The sequence below is a fragment of the Solanum pennellii genome, chromosome 9 (genome assembly GCF_001406875.1).
Source record: "Solanum pennellii chromosome 9, SPENNV200".
In the NCBI taxonomy this organism is placed as follows: domain Eukaryota; kingdom Viridiplantae; phylum Streptophyta; class Magnoliopsida; order Solanales; family Solanaceae; genus Solanum; species Solanum pennellii.
Window position 1 is genome coordinate 57,663,152 of NC_028645.1, and position 15,567 is coordinate 57,678,718.

General features: G+C 33.5%; 2 pseudogenes; both read left to right on the plus strand.

Moving 5' to 3' along the window:
* Window positions 1-9,212: 9,212 nt before the first annotated feature.
* LOC114074047 lies at window positions 9,213-10,763 on the plus strand (annotated as a pseudogene).
* LOC114074048 lies at window positions 10,763-14,817 on the plus strand (annotated as a pseudogene).
* The last annotated feature ends 750 nt before the right edge of the window (window positions 14,818-15,567 follow it).

Consider the following 15,567-nt stretch of genomic DNA (forward strand, 5'->3'; position numbering starts at 1 on the left):
ATGGAGGCATTACTTGTACGGTGTACATGTTGATGTCTTTACCAACCATAAGAGTCTCCAATATGTATTTACCCAAAAGGAGTTGAACCTCCGGCAAATAAGGTGGTTAGAGTTGTTGAAAGATTACGATATGAGTGTCTTCTATCACCCCGGCAAGGTTAATGTGGTTGTGGATGCCCTATGTCGTATGACTATGGGTAGTGTATCCCACATTGATGAAGCCAAGAAAGATCTAGTAAATAAATTTCATAGGTTGGCTAGGTTGGGGGTGAGATTGGAAGGTTCTCCGAATGGTGGTGCTATGGTCCATCATAACTCCGATTTATCTTTCGTGGTTGAGGTGAAGTCCAATTAACACCTTGATCAACCATTAATGGAATTGAAAGAATCGGTTCTTGTCAAGTTAAATGATTCATTCTCCTTACAGGGATGGTGTGCTGAGGTACAAAGGGAGATTGTGTGATCCCAATGTAGAAGGGTTGATGGACCGGATCTTTGAAGAAGCCCATGGGTCCCGCTACTCCATTCATCCGGGTTCGACGAAAATGTACCATGGTCTAAGGGAGATATATTGGTGGGAAGTTTTGAAGAAGGACATAGAGGAGTTTGTCGCTAAATGTCCAAATTGTCAACAAGTAAAAGCCGAACATCAAAAGTCGCGTGGCGTACGACAAGAGATCCAAATTCCTACTTGGAAGTGGGAAGACATCAATATGGACTTCGTAGTGGGTTTACCTCAAACTCAAAGGTCATATGATTCCATATGGGTTGTTGTGGATAGGTTGACAAAGACCGCTCATTTTATTCCCATCAAGTCTACTTATGAGGCGGAAGATTATGCTAGGATCTTCATAGATGAGATTGTTTGTCGCCACGGTATTCTGTTATCCATCATATTGGATTAGGGTTCACAATTCACATCTAGGTTTTGGAGGTAATTCCAAAAAGGGTTGGGTACTAAGGTGAAGTTGAGTAACGCTTTTCATCCCCAAACGGATGGTCAAGCGGAACGCACTATTCAAACCCTTAAGGATATGCTTAGGGCTTGTATTATTGATTTTAAAGGGAATCGGGATAAGCATTTGACTTTGGTTGAGTTTGCTTATAATAATAGTTTTCATTCATCTATTTCCATGGCTCCCTATGAATCCTTATATGGTAGGAGATGTAGGTCCCCTATTCTTGGTCGCGATTTGATTTATAAGACTTTGGAAAAGGTTCATATCATAAGGAACCAGTTGCAAACGGCCTATAGTCGGCAAAAGGGTTATGTCGATCATAGGAGAAGGGATTTGGAGTTGAAGAAGGTGATAAGGTGTATTTGAAAATTTAACCAACGAAAGAGGTGGTTAGATTTGGCAAGAAAAGGAAGTTGAGTCCTCGTTATGTAGGTCCCTATGAAATCTTGCAAAGAGTTGGTAAGGTTGTATATGAATTGAAACTTCCTAGTGAATTGTCTTCAGTTCATCCGGTATTCCATGTTTCCATGCTTAAAAAGTGCATCGGTGATCCCGAGTCTAATCTTCCTATTGAGGGTCTTGGTGTCAAGGATAAACTCTCTTATGAGGAAGTTCCAGTCCAAATTCTTGATAGGCAAGTCAAGAAGTTAAGAAATAAAGAGGTGGTTTCCGTAAAAGTGTTATGGAAGAATCACCTAGTTGAGGGTGCAACATGGGAGGCCGAGGCCGACATAAAGTCCCCTTACCTCATCTTTTTGATAATTAATTAGGAATTCTTTTTAATAATATAAATATGACTACAAATTGAAGATTCATGATTTTTGGTGATGTTTTGCAAAAATGTGCATTTTTGGGTTGTAATAAGTGAATTACAGTAAGTTGATGCTTAAACTTGAAATTTTGCCTTTTTAGTTTGTTTGAGTTATGTTGCATATTTTGACGTAGTGAGTCTTAGTGAAAAGTTGTGTAACCTATTGATAAGTTAAACTTTGTGCTAATTGACTCGTGTAATGTATGTTGAGCTCATGTGTGTTGTGAGAAGAAAATGCCTCATGATGAAGTGTTTGAGCCTTATGAGTGGTAATTGAAGTTTTGAAATTGCATTGTTGAAATGATATGATTTATGTTGATATGATATTGTTGATTGGTTGGGCTGCTAGTCTTGAGTCTACTTCTTCCTTCAAAAGAATTTAGTGTCATTCAGGGACGAATGTTCCTAGGGGGGGATAATGTAACACTTCAAAAATCCAAGACGAGTCTTAAAGCCTAAAATAGGTGCCATGCGGTCTAATCACTGTTTTAAGACCTATTTTAATGAATATAGGTCATTTAGGAAGTTTATGAACCAAAACGTCTAAGAACGCCCATGACGTTCTAGTTCTAAGGGGTACTAGTGTGCCTTAGCCCATTTGACTAGCTTTTAGGAGTTGGAAATTCATGAAATTAGGTTGAAGGGTGTATAACATGTGTTTAAGGTGATTCGTGGTCGAAACGTCCAGGAACGACTTCCCAAGGACCAACCAAGAACCCTTGAGGAGGACCATAGCACGTAGGAGTCAACACTGCCTGGGCCGTGTTGCAAACCACGAAGGCCAAGGAATGGCTCGTGTGCGGATCGACGGGGCGTCGATGCCAACCATCGTCCCACAATTAGACAAAATTGTAAATCTCTCTCCTGCACAAGTTTCTGAACAAAACGATAGTTGTGCAGGACGGAGGGGGGATCAACCGTCGACGGGGTTTCGTCTGTGAGGGTCAAAGTTTCTACACAAATTAAGTTAGTTTCAATTAAAATAATTAAGGGATTTAGGGGTTATTTAGGGATTAAAGGAAGATTAATTAGATAATTTAACCCCTATATAAAGACCCCAACCCTCATTAATCTAAACACAACTCACAAAATAAACTCTCTTCCTTCTTTCTTCTTTCTCTCTCTATTTGAAGACACCATTGAAGACAAGCTAGGGGGATGTTTTGGGGGCTGTAAAGGGACAATTTCACCAACAAATCTTTATTAAACGTTAAGGTATGGGATCTAATCCACCTTTGAGACCTCTTTCCTCAAAGGGTTCCTTCAAAATGTTTTCAAAAGTTGGGTTTTCACGTGGGTTCTTCTCAATCTCAAAATTACGGTTATGAATGGAATTGTTTATATTTTATATTGGATAATACGAATATATTAACATGTATTTTAACTTGAAAAGGATAATTTGTGATGTTTTGATCTACATAGAAGAGCATGATCCTTGACCCTAGGTTTGATCTTGATGTGAATTAGGTTGGGATTGATTCAATTGACTTGATTATTGGTTAAATCACTATTAGATGATGTTGTTACACTAACCATGAACAAATTAGGATGATTTGTAGCCTTTCATACTAGTTTTTGAGAACTGATCTAGGTTATGAGAATTGACCTAAGTATCTTGTCTTAAGCTTTGGTTTAGTATTGAATTATGGTGTAGTGACTCTTCTAGCCTTATTATCATGTTGATTATTGAATTATGACATGGTACATCAAAATTTGGATTGAGTTGAGGGTTTATGGTAAGACCTAAATGATGAACTATGAAAGAGACTTGGTAAGTATTATGATCTCTATCTTTAGTTCCAGTTGTGGTTAATTATGGTTAAGTCATGATGTTATATTGGAGTATGTCTTGTATTAGGATTGATAGGATGGTATGATGTTGAATTGAAATGTCTTGACTATGTTGTGAGGTTGACTAGGATGTATGTGTTATAAGGATAGTGATGACTATTAATGTGCATTATTATGATACGAAATGCTTATGTGCTAACCTCACTTATATGAATTGTAATGAAAGGACTTATACTCATACTATTCTTATTGAGACATTCATGATGATGATTATACAAGGGGTAGACCCTATGACCTAAACTAAGCTATGATTTATAATTAAAGGCATAAAGACATTTCAAAAATGGACTCTAGCTTAGCACCAAGTGAACTAGATTGAGGAGTTTCCTTTCCCACATAGGGAAGGTAGGAGAATTAAAGTACTCTTGAGATTGGAGACTACAATGCATGGAGCATAAAGAGGGTCCCAACTATATCTCCTAGTTCTTGAACTATGTTGCCCCCATAGAAATACTAGCTAGTGGATCCACGCAGTTGTTATGTTTATCGCTTTGGTACTACCTTGGCAAATAGTCCGCCTTCTTTCGGTGTAAGGTCTTATGACACCGGATTTTACACTAGCTCATGTGGTCTATGTCGGTTAGAGCGAGATGGTCCAAAAAAGGTAAAATGAATTCAAGGATTGAACTCTAACTAGGATAACATAAGGGGTCTAGCTTAGTCTAGGTAGGGGCTAAGCATTGCACTAGTTAGCTAGTTATCCTTGAGAGGAGTCTTAGGAATATGTTCTTATGTATGTTTATGTTTATGATGATATATGATATGTATATGATGAACTTGCACATTGTTGATACTACATGTTGATTAGTTCAGTTATGAGTATGTGTTGGGCTATATTGTTAAAGTAATATGAAATGTACATCTAAATGTCATGTTATGCGAAGTAGGGTATTGGTCATGATTCTTGTTGGGTTGCTTGATTGAGTAAGGTTATGGGGCTTTGCTTGGTCATTGCACTTGTTGACTTGATCGGAGTTCATGGGTAATTATCTTGCTTTGTTATAATTAAATGCATTCTTATTCATGATTGTGATGTCATTACTGGGTTATAAGGTTGTAGTAGATTATGGGTTCAAGTATGATGATATGTATATTACTTGTTTGAGTTAGTAAGCATGTTTTGTTACTTGGTACGACTTACTTGATTATGCATAAGACTTTTAAAGAGTAAAATAGCATGGCTTAACTAAATGTCCCTTTTTCACATATTTTGAAATTATATGTGCATATGATCTCATACTTAGTACAACTGGCGTAGTAACCCCATTTTCTTCCTATTTCCCAAACATTTTCAGTTCCTGTCGTTGAAGTATTTGGAAGGCGACTTGAAGAAGACTTGAATCCTTTGATCATCCAAGGAGGGTAGGTCCTCATTTTCCGAGGCCGGTGCCAATATCGAGATTATGTTGTCTTTTTAGTTTTAAGACTATTAATTCTATCTCCTTTCATTTGAGTACGGATTGTATGAAGCCTATATGTGGCTCCCTTTACATTGATGTATGGGCTATGCCCAAAATTGCTAATCTGGTTAGATGGTTATGAGATGATACAATCTTTGAGATTAATTTCTATCTTATATATGTATGTGCAATAAAAGTAGAAGGATATGTAACCTTCCTATACGAAAGGTCTATGTATACTCGATATACATATATATATGATTATGTGTATGTAGAGATCTAGGTAAACCTCCAATGTATAAGTAATAAAAGTTTTAAATTTTCCGCTAAATTTGACTTATGAATGTGATGATGTAAATTAAGAGGCTAGTCTTAGTCCTCAAAGAGGATGACAACGCCGGTTACGTCTAGGGGGTAAACCCAGATGTGACACTATGATGGATAGGTTCTCCCAAACATTGTAGCTCGTTGGTTATGGAGAAGAATCTTGTATTCATATCATAAATAGTTTCACCCTCCTTCATAGTGAAGTTCTTATATTGGGTGGTCAAGATGTCCATCTTTTATTCTTTCACTAATTTTGTTCCCTCATGAGCTGTCCTGAGACAATCCCATATTTCTTTCGCCGACTGACAAGCTGAGATTCGATTGTACTCTTCAACACCTATACCAAACGCGAGCAGTTTCTTCGCTATGTAGTTTTTCTCGATCTTCTTTCTGTCTACCTCATTGTACTATTGACGCGTCTTTGGAATTAATTTTTTGATTTCACCATCCTTCATTTCCATTGTTGGGTTAAAGGGTCCATCTGGTACGATATCCCATAACTTGTCATCCTTTAAGAAGTCGTTCATCCTTTTTTTCCACCAGCTTTAGAATTGGCCATTAAAATGAAGTGGTCTTGTTAAAGATTGCCCTTATTCGAATTCAGTGGAGCAACCATCTTTCTACATGAGTCTCTCTCTTGGAGTTATCTTGCTAAAGAGCACCTGCTCTGATACGAATAAAAGAATGTATGTGTCCACTATCGGTCAACGGACCAAGTCCATTGACACAACAAGAACAGTAAAGAAGAGTAAACAATAAGCAGAAGACAACACAAACAGTTTACGTGGAAACCTCCTTGCTCAAGGGAGTAAAATCAACATATGTCACACATGATTTTCAACTGTTTCTACTTAATCTCTTCGAGAAACAGTGAAACACAGTTACAACCAAAGTGAGAATAAGCTATTAATCTCACAACTAAGTAATACCTTCATTACTTACTGAGCCTAAGCAGATACTACACTGCTCACTAAGTTATTACCCCTAAATAACTTAGAATTCAATAAGCAGATACCAAAATGTCCACTAAATTATCAACTCTTGACAACTTATAATTCAACTAAGAAGATACCACACTGTCCACTAAATCAACTAGACCCTACATAAATTAGAATTTGACTGAGCAGATACAACGCTGCTCACTAAATTAGTTAACTCTAACCGATTTAGACATTTTCACATTGAAACAAAAGATATGAATCCCTTATAGATTAGGAACAGATTTACAATGTAAGCACGGAAGTATAACTCCTAAGACACACTATGACACTTGCAGCTCGATAAGGTCCTTGTTGTGTTTGCGGGAGAATACTTCTTCAAGATGGTTTTGCTTCTATACTTGAGAATTTTCAAGATGCAAAAACTAAGGTTGTGTCTATTGAACATAACCTTTATGAATAATAGACACAACCTTCAAGGTCATACCATTGACCGAGGTTTCTGTCATAGATGGAGACTGTGCACTAACTAATTGTATTTTTTACAGCCTGGCATTTGTCTATGTATTGGCACAAGGATCTGGTGCCTTTTCAAGGTTCCATGAGTTTGTCAAATCATAAAAATTGCAAATAACAAGTCCAGCTAAAATGAATAAAATATTCAACTTGATCCATATTTAATATGGATAAAAGTGGATCAACCCAATGTTTAATATGTGTAGTAATATTACCAATTGCTTCTTATTAGGTAGAGCAATGCGTAATTTTATTAAAAGATTTTTTTTCCTTATTCTTTTTCTATTTTTAGCGTGTGTTTGGTACGAAAGAAAATTTTTTATATTTCTCTAGATGATTTTTTTTAAAAAAAAAAGAGTGGTCCTGAGTCAAGATCGAAACTCGGATCTAAAATTTAGATCAGGAATTAGGATCGAAAGTTGTATCCCAAGTCCGAACTTTTTTGGGGTGGTGAGGTTGATTTAATGGAAGTTTTCTAAATATTTTCCTAATTTACGTAAATTTTGATTCTTCCCCTTTACTTTATGTATAGATTAACTTTTTCTTAAATTTGAGAAAAATAAATCCAAAAAAATTTAACTCAATCAAACAAGAAAAAATTAGAAAAATATTTTCGTTGTAGTAAATACATTTTCAATAAGGATAATTTTTATAGGTTACTACACCTTTACATATATTAAGGAGAGTGTAATTAATAGATACACATATTTTATGATGGATAATACGAATTAATCAATATCTAACTCATTATTAAAGGGAAACTTTCACACATAGCCACTTAAAAATAATTAATTACTCTCCACAGCTATAGTTTGATAATTACAACTTATAACTACATTTTATATGGAGGAGAGAGGCGAACGAGACTATGAGAGAGAGGAGAGAGGCGAGACAGAGGGGAAAAAGAGTGGGACAAAGGTGAATTGTACATGTATATTAGTTAGATAATTGTATATTATAAATATGTATTTGTATATATGGTGAGAGATTGGGAGAAGAGGAGAGAGGCTAGCGAGACTAGGAGAGGGAGGAGAGAGGAGAGCGAGATTGAGAGAGGGAGGAGAGAGGCAAGCGAGAAAGGGCAGAGAGTGGGAGAGAGGTGAATTGTATATGTATATAATTATGTTATATATATATATATATATATATATATATATATAAAACATAAATATATACATATACAAAGAGAGATAGTGAGAGGGAAGAGAGAAGCGAACGAGACTGGGAGAGAGAGGAGAGAGGTGAGCGGGAGACGGCAGAGAGAGGGAGAGAGGTAAATTATATATGTATATAGGTTAAATAATTATATATTATACATATGTATTTGTATATCCTGGCGAATTATACATACATAAACATGACTAATTATACAAATTCGAAGTCAACCAACGTAATTAATGTATAATGTTAGTCGTGAATGGTAATTATAGCAAACTATAGCTATGATGAGTAATTGAATAGTATAAATTTGCTTTGGAGGGATTAATTAAACGAAGAATCATAAATTTGACACATCTTACCACTCACAGAAGTACCTTGACATATCCTATTAGAGAAATTTAGTATTTAAGACAACTTTAAGAACATAATTAATTATAATAACAACAATTTAAAATTTTTAGTGAAAATGACAAAATAGCAATATGTTTATTAATTTTTATGTATTTTAGATTTTAGTTTTATTAAATTTATGTATTTTAGATTTTAGTATATATTAATATTATTAATTTAATATATTTATGGAAACTCATTTGTTGGACCAAAAAATGGTCCTATAACCATTTAATGAAAAAAAAAGAAATTGATAATTACATTTACTATTCCAAGAAATGTAAAACTTAATACCATTCAAATTTTCCAGATTATTCCCAATTTTCAAGTTTCTTTCATCAAAATTTCTAGATTCTTCATCAAAGTCATTGATTATCAAGGATTCAAGCAGATTTTCGAGCTTATAACAGATTATTATTAAAGCAGATTTCGTGGTGGCAAGGTTAGTTCAACTTTCGGTTTTGATTTTTTTTTTTGTTAAAGCTCTGATTTTATATATCACGATTTTATGGATTATTTATGTGATTTTTTTTAATATCCATCATACATTTATGATTTTTTTATTTTTTGTCCCTTTTTTGTGATTTTCTTTCAATGTTAAAGATTAGGTAGATTATGAAAATTCATATATATAGAATTATTTTTGCTTGATGTTCAATACGGTTTAACAGTTGTTAAAAGAAAATTTCTTTTTTTCAGATTTTTGGATTGTTGAAAAAAAATTGTATTGTATGTCATGGCTGATTCGGTCAGAATTACTAGAGGTATAAACAACAACAGTCAAAATTTTCTAAATTTTCTCCCATTTGATTTGTGCATTACTCAAGGATTGATCGAAAATGTAGGATCAGCGGCTAGAATGGCACAAGAGTACAAAATGGTAATAGAGAGATCTTAAAAAAAAGGAAAGTGTTGTTCTCTGAAACCCCTGATGATCAAGAAAAATATCGAAGTGATAAAGTATTATGTCATGACGATGAAGAGGTATTAAATTATTAATGAAACGATTTTTTATGCTATGTCTATTGTTGTTTTTGTGTTTGAAATTGTATATTTCTTGCAGATCGGAAGCTTATGATTTTAAATACAGAAAATATTTTTGTATCCCTAAATGTGATGTGATAAATTATGGATACAATTAAAACAAGGTCTAATTTTGTCAGTTGTGCAAATATGCAAATTACATTTTCTGTGTGCGTCTAAGTAAAAAGATAAAAAGCTTACACGAGTACTATAATTTTGCTTCTTTCCAGCCCTTTGTTAGTTTTGTACAGTTCTCAATATAGAACTTGTTAGTCCAATAAAAAGTATTCATGTAAAAAAAACTTTCAACCAAAAATGTGCACGTATCACTATAACTAAAAATACCAAAACACTAATATTGGTGCTACAAATTACCTTATACTTAAGACTCGTCTCATTTGCTTGTCAATATTAAGAAAAGGAATACAATATTTATCTTTATAGATTCCAATTTATTAGATTTCCCTCAAACTGTATTCTAGTAGCCATTATATTTGTTCATATTTTGTTGTACACATATATTAGATTGTTGAATGGTGTATTTATATTTTTTTAGAATCTTTATGTATTCAAATTTTAATAGATTTATAGTATGAGTCTAGTATGTATTTTTTTATCTGTTTCATTTTAATTCTTATGTCATCAATATTCATGAATCTGAATGAACATTCAATCTTTTGTATACAATGTAGTTTCTCTTATTCTATTTGGTTAATTAGAAATATATATTTATATATCAGTAAATCTGTAAATATGTATTCATTTTATTGTTGAACATGTGCAGGCAAATGAATTTTATATCAAAAATAAACCAAAAAAAGCTCCCCATATTCATTGTTTCTTTAAACATGACATAAAAGCTGACTTTGTGAAGTATTTACATGGTCATGTATACAATGTATTCCGTGAGAGCACCTATTTTGGTAATTATATGCAAATGCATCGATGTCGTGCTCGCGAAAAAATACATAGGTGTTGCATGGCTTTAGAACTCAATGTTTGTTCTCGCCAAGTATTTGTAATGCGTGTAAATGGATCTACGCTGCATTTCACTTTGAGAGAATTTGCTTTGATTAGTGGATTAAACTGTGTCAACGAAGAAAATGATTTCATCTTTGATGAGTCAGAACCAAATAGGTTCATGGAACAATATTTTGAGGGTGTTAAGTAGTTGATCAGAAAAATTGATATAATGAGGAGTTTTCATCGAAAAGTGTGGGGGGAGAACGATCAGAATGGCCTGAAGTTTGCAATATTATACTTCATCCAGACAGTGATTTTTTCCAGTGAAAAAGCTACCAAAAAAGTTCCTAGATTATATTTTGATCTTGTTGAAAGTTGCAGGTACAGTCAGTTTCCACTTGGGGAAAAGCTTTCTACTTGCTGATGAAGTGCTTGAGCAAGAAGTTGAATAGTAAAAAACAATTTTACAGAATCGGTGGAATGCCTATTGTATTCCAAGTATGGTTGTTTAAGTGCAGTTCGAGTATTGATTTCCAGGTCCCTCAAAAGGTTGATGACCATATTTCGAGGTTGCTCAACTGGAAGACGACCAATGAGAGTAGTATATACAAGAAACTTATGAACACCATATTTAGTGATGTTAATAACAAGGTACTTAATTGACATATGTTTGATAATGACTAAGTTGTATTGTTTCTTATTGTTTTTATTTAAAATAGTAACAAAATGTTTGGACTTCAGATTAAATTCAGAAACAGTACCCCCAATCAAAGGGAACTTGCAGTATTGCAACTGCCACCGGAGGGTATCGAGAATCAAGCTCCAGCTCAGTATTCTGATTCATCAGATGATGATCTAGATGATGAAATAATTAATAGTAATGATGATCCAAGTGAGGGAAGCTGTGATGATAAAGATTGTGACGATGACTTTCAAGCACCTCCTCCACAAGCAGTAAAGGTCAAAAGAAAAGGTAAAGTTGGTTCCTCAATGTCACCTGTTAGAAAAAGGACAAAGAAGCAGGTGACTGGAGGATCCAAACAGGTTGCACAAAATTTGAAACCTCGGGTTGCTGTTAAACAGCCTGTGAAAAAGAATGTTGTATCCAAAAAGGTACTGAAGAAACCTAAGATTGTATTAAAACAAACTGAATGTGTACATGCAGATCTAACAAATACAACTTCGAGTGATTCTGATATTCAGAGAACAAGCGGATCTGAAGTGCAAGGGTGGTTGAAAGAGCTGTCAGATTTCAGAAAAGAAGTATTTACCATATAGTACATCTTTCATAGTTATACACTTATTAGAATTTTAAATTTTTAATAAGCTAAAGCATTGTGTCATATTTTCAGGTTAAACAAGAGTTTGTTGAAATTCGCAATTTGATCAACGACAGCTTCAAGACTGTTCTGACAGTCATTAATTCAAGACGGAATGAGCAGGAGGTTTGTTATAAAAAATAATATGATGTAATGTATTTCAAATTTATATTTTTGTTAATGATTTACGTTGTAATATAACATAAGTCGAGCATTCTGATGATCATATTGTCCCTCCAAATTCAAACGATGAAGATGGGTATACACCACCATATACTTCAAATAAAGAATCTCATCAAATCAAGTTCTGGTAGTTCAGTGTGACAAATTGGAATCTGAGAATTCGGAGGTAATTGTACTTTCTTTTATTAATTTAGGTTGTACATATGACCCTTATTTTGGTGTTTTTTACTCAAATTTGAATTTTAAATTTATTCACTTTTATGAAGTTGTAACTTTTAACATTTGATGACATGTTTTTTGGATTTTTATTTTTTTGACAAGACACTCAAGGCTCCAAATGACAGTAAATCAAAAAATGTTGTGTCCCAGCTAAGTCAAGATTTGTATATCATTTTATACTCAATACTTCTATAATAAATATCCTTAATAAGCCTCTTATATATATAAAATTCTACATTTATATAATTATTATCAAACTGTATCAAGCAATCTTAACTCGGTTTATGCTTACACGTATTATAAAAACAACAACTTTAGTCAGTAACTGTTATCATTTACGATTTTCAAGGACTTTTCAATATTGTATCCACTAACATTTTTTCATGTTTCTTGTTTTTTTTTTTGTTTTTTTAAAAGACCATCAACAATCCAGATGGAATAGATCCCAAATCTGATGATCATGAGGTAAGTCAGGTTTTAGACAAGTTTTATGTTTGTTTTGTTGTACATCCTAATGTATGATTACTATATATAATTTGCCTTAAATTTCAGTCCTCAATAAATGTTCAATATCATATTAACAGTTTCATTTATAACCTTCATTTTATAATGTTTTTTGTATCAACACCCCTGTTCGAAATCTGATTGAAGTGGATTATGAATTAAGTTCTCCAAGACATACAATTCCTAGGGTATGTTATTTAATTTTATAAGTACATTTGATATATCATTATTTGGGTCATTAGTTTTAAGATGTTATTTTTATGAAATTAATAGGTAAATCAACCAAGCTTTGTATTTGATATACCCCCAAGAAGTGCTGGGAGTATCTGAAAATTCACATGAGGTCGATGTTGAACAATTGCCATGTCCAGTCCCTATCCGGGCTTTGAATCACATGAATGTGACAATCGATTCAGAGTTTGAATTGGACGATCAATTCATGCCTAGTCTCAATTCTATAAAGATTAGCATCGCACCACATTCAACTGTATTTGCAGGACACACCGTACAGCTGCCAACAACAATTGCAGGATGCATTACAACAAAGGCAGATCAGGCCACTACCGATGTCCATTTTGGTACGAACGGTGAAAGATTGATGATAGATCACCCTATCAGCAATAACGAACAGACGTCATTACCTACGCGTAGGAATAGACGTCCAGGTCCTTATAATACATCTCCATATCTGACCAATTTTTGATCATCTGCTGGTACAGTATTCCATTTTTTAATACTTCTGTTAAAGTAATCATTTTTTTGATTGCTAGTGTTAGTGTGTATTATTATTTTTGGAACCATTTCAGGTAGTTCATCAAGTGAGCCCCACATTTTTGATTTGAAACACCCATTCATATTCGATCTGATCTCTGGCAATTATGATATAACGCTGTGGGATGCGTTTCGATCATGGATCCGAGATGGATTGCTTACAAAGCACGACAAAAAGTAAGTAGCTGGTGAATAATTACAAGATATTTTTACAACATAACTATTTAAATTTTCTTATTCAGTTAAATGTTTGTTCGTGTTTCAACAACAGTTTTTATTAGGTGCAGCTTATATATAGGTTTTCTTGATATTTTTTATATTTAAATGCTGATAATCGTTACTTTTTTTAATGAATGGTATATTATTTCTATTTTTATTCTGTTTTTAGGAAGCATGATCAAGACCATTACAAGAGGAATCTAGCTGAAATCCCTGTGGCCATTAACCTTGGCGTTCTCCTAATAGACAATAAGAATTGGTTCTATAATCTATATATCAAAGGACAGTTATTGAACAATTCGGTAAGAATTGTTTGGCTTTATCTTTACTAACAATGTTGATTAGTAGTTATAGTATTTATACATTTGTCTTTAAATTTGTCAGCTTGTTGATGTGATTTTATATTATCTCCGGAAAAAAGCCAAGTATGATGTTGGAGGCAGCTATAAATACACAATTGTAGATTGTGTCTTTAGTTCAAAGATCTCTGCTATTTATTTGGATTTAGATAGCGATGTTGGTTGTGCCGATGAAGAGCATGTTATTGGTGAATACATTAAAGGGTACAAAATGCATGCTACTATACCTTGGCATACAGTTGATTATGTTTTTGTTCCTGTCCATGTTAAGGAGGAATTTCATTGGGTGTTGGTTGTGATCTCATTGAATGATAAGTGTATCAACATGTATGACTCAAATAGGGTAGCAGGTCATGATGCAACTATCAAGGCGGAGATAGTTAAATTGTCTCAGTTGATCCCTTTGAAGTTAACAGTCAATGACTATTACAACAATAAAGAAATTGATGTATCGCAAGCTCAACAAGAGAATGAGTTCTTTAATGTAGTATTCATAGATAATGTTCCTCAACAGTCGCATGGGTCTCTGTAAGTTTGTGTTTCTTTTGATTTTACTACCATCAATTCATTAATATTATATTGTTTACTAACTTTTAATTTATTTTATTATAGGGATTGCGGTATTTATATGCTAGCTTTTGCCGAATACCTATCTTATGGCCAAGGGATTTCAGCGGATATTTTGGATGCATCATGTTTACGGTCAAGATGCGCTACACTTCTTTGAAATTATGGCCAACAAAAGAATGATGTTGGAGCAATAAGTGACAATGAAGCACCTCCACGATACAGCAGATTTAATGTAGCAATGGAGGATATTGATACAATTCAAATAGATTAGTCGTTGTCAATTTTTTGGTATATCATTATACATTAGTTTTTGTATTGCTATGAAACAATTTTAAAGGGTTCCAGTTCTTGTGTTTACTAATGTATAAAATCTTGAAGTTCTGGTTAAATATTATTAGTTTATATAATTACAATGTTTCAAAGTTCTAGTTTGATATTAAAGTGTTTCAGTCTTTGTGCAGTTTATCTGACAGTGTTGTTTTGATCTATTTCTTTGTTGTTCCAGTTAATGAATCTTTGCTACATATTTTTCTTACCAAAAGAGCCTATATGAGGCTTGTGGTAAGTGAGGAAAAAAGAGCATTTTATTTGTGCGTCAAGCTTAAGTATTGCATGTTGGGTACATAAAGCTCATTTTTGAAGTTTACCTGCAATGCATATGCTCCTACACAACCTTGATACTAAAACTAAAACAATAAATGTAATGTTTATGTTTGTGACTAATATAAGTTCACACATACAATGTAGATAGAACTAATATAATATAGATTAATACCATGGCTCTGAATACATTTCGAGAGAAAACGAAAATCAAAAAAAGTTGTATGCTTCTAAAATGTTACAGATGGATGTAATCAGTTGTTTGGGATTCGACCAAACTTTGAAATACACAATGAACTTTTGTAATATAAAATTGTGTAAACAATTAGTGTGTACAATTTTAAATTCAACTAAAAATAACATCACAACACTCGATATTAAATTATAAATACAATTAAGATTGAAAATAAGTAACTGTAATGTTTACGTTTGTGACTCATACAATTTCACACATACAATTTAGATAGAACAAATATAATGTAGA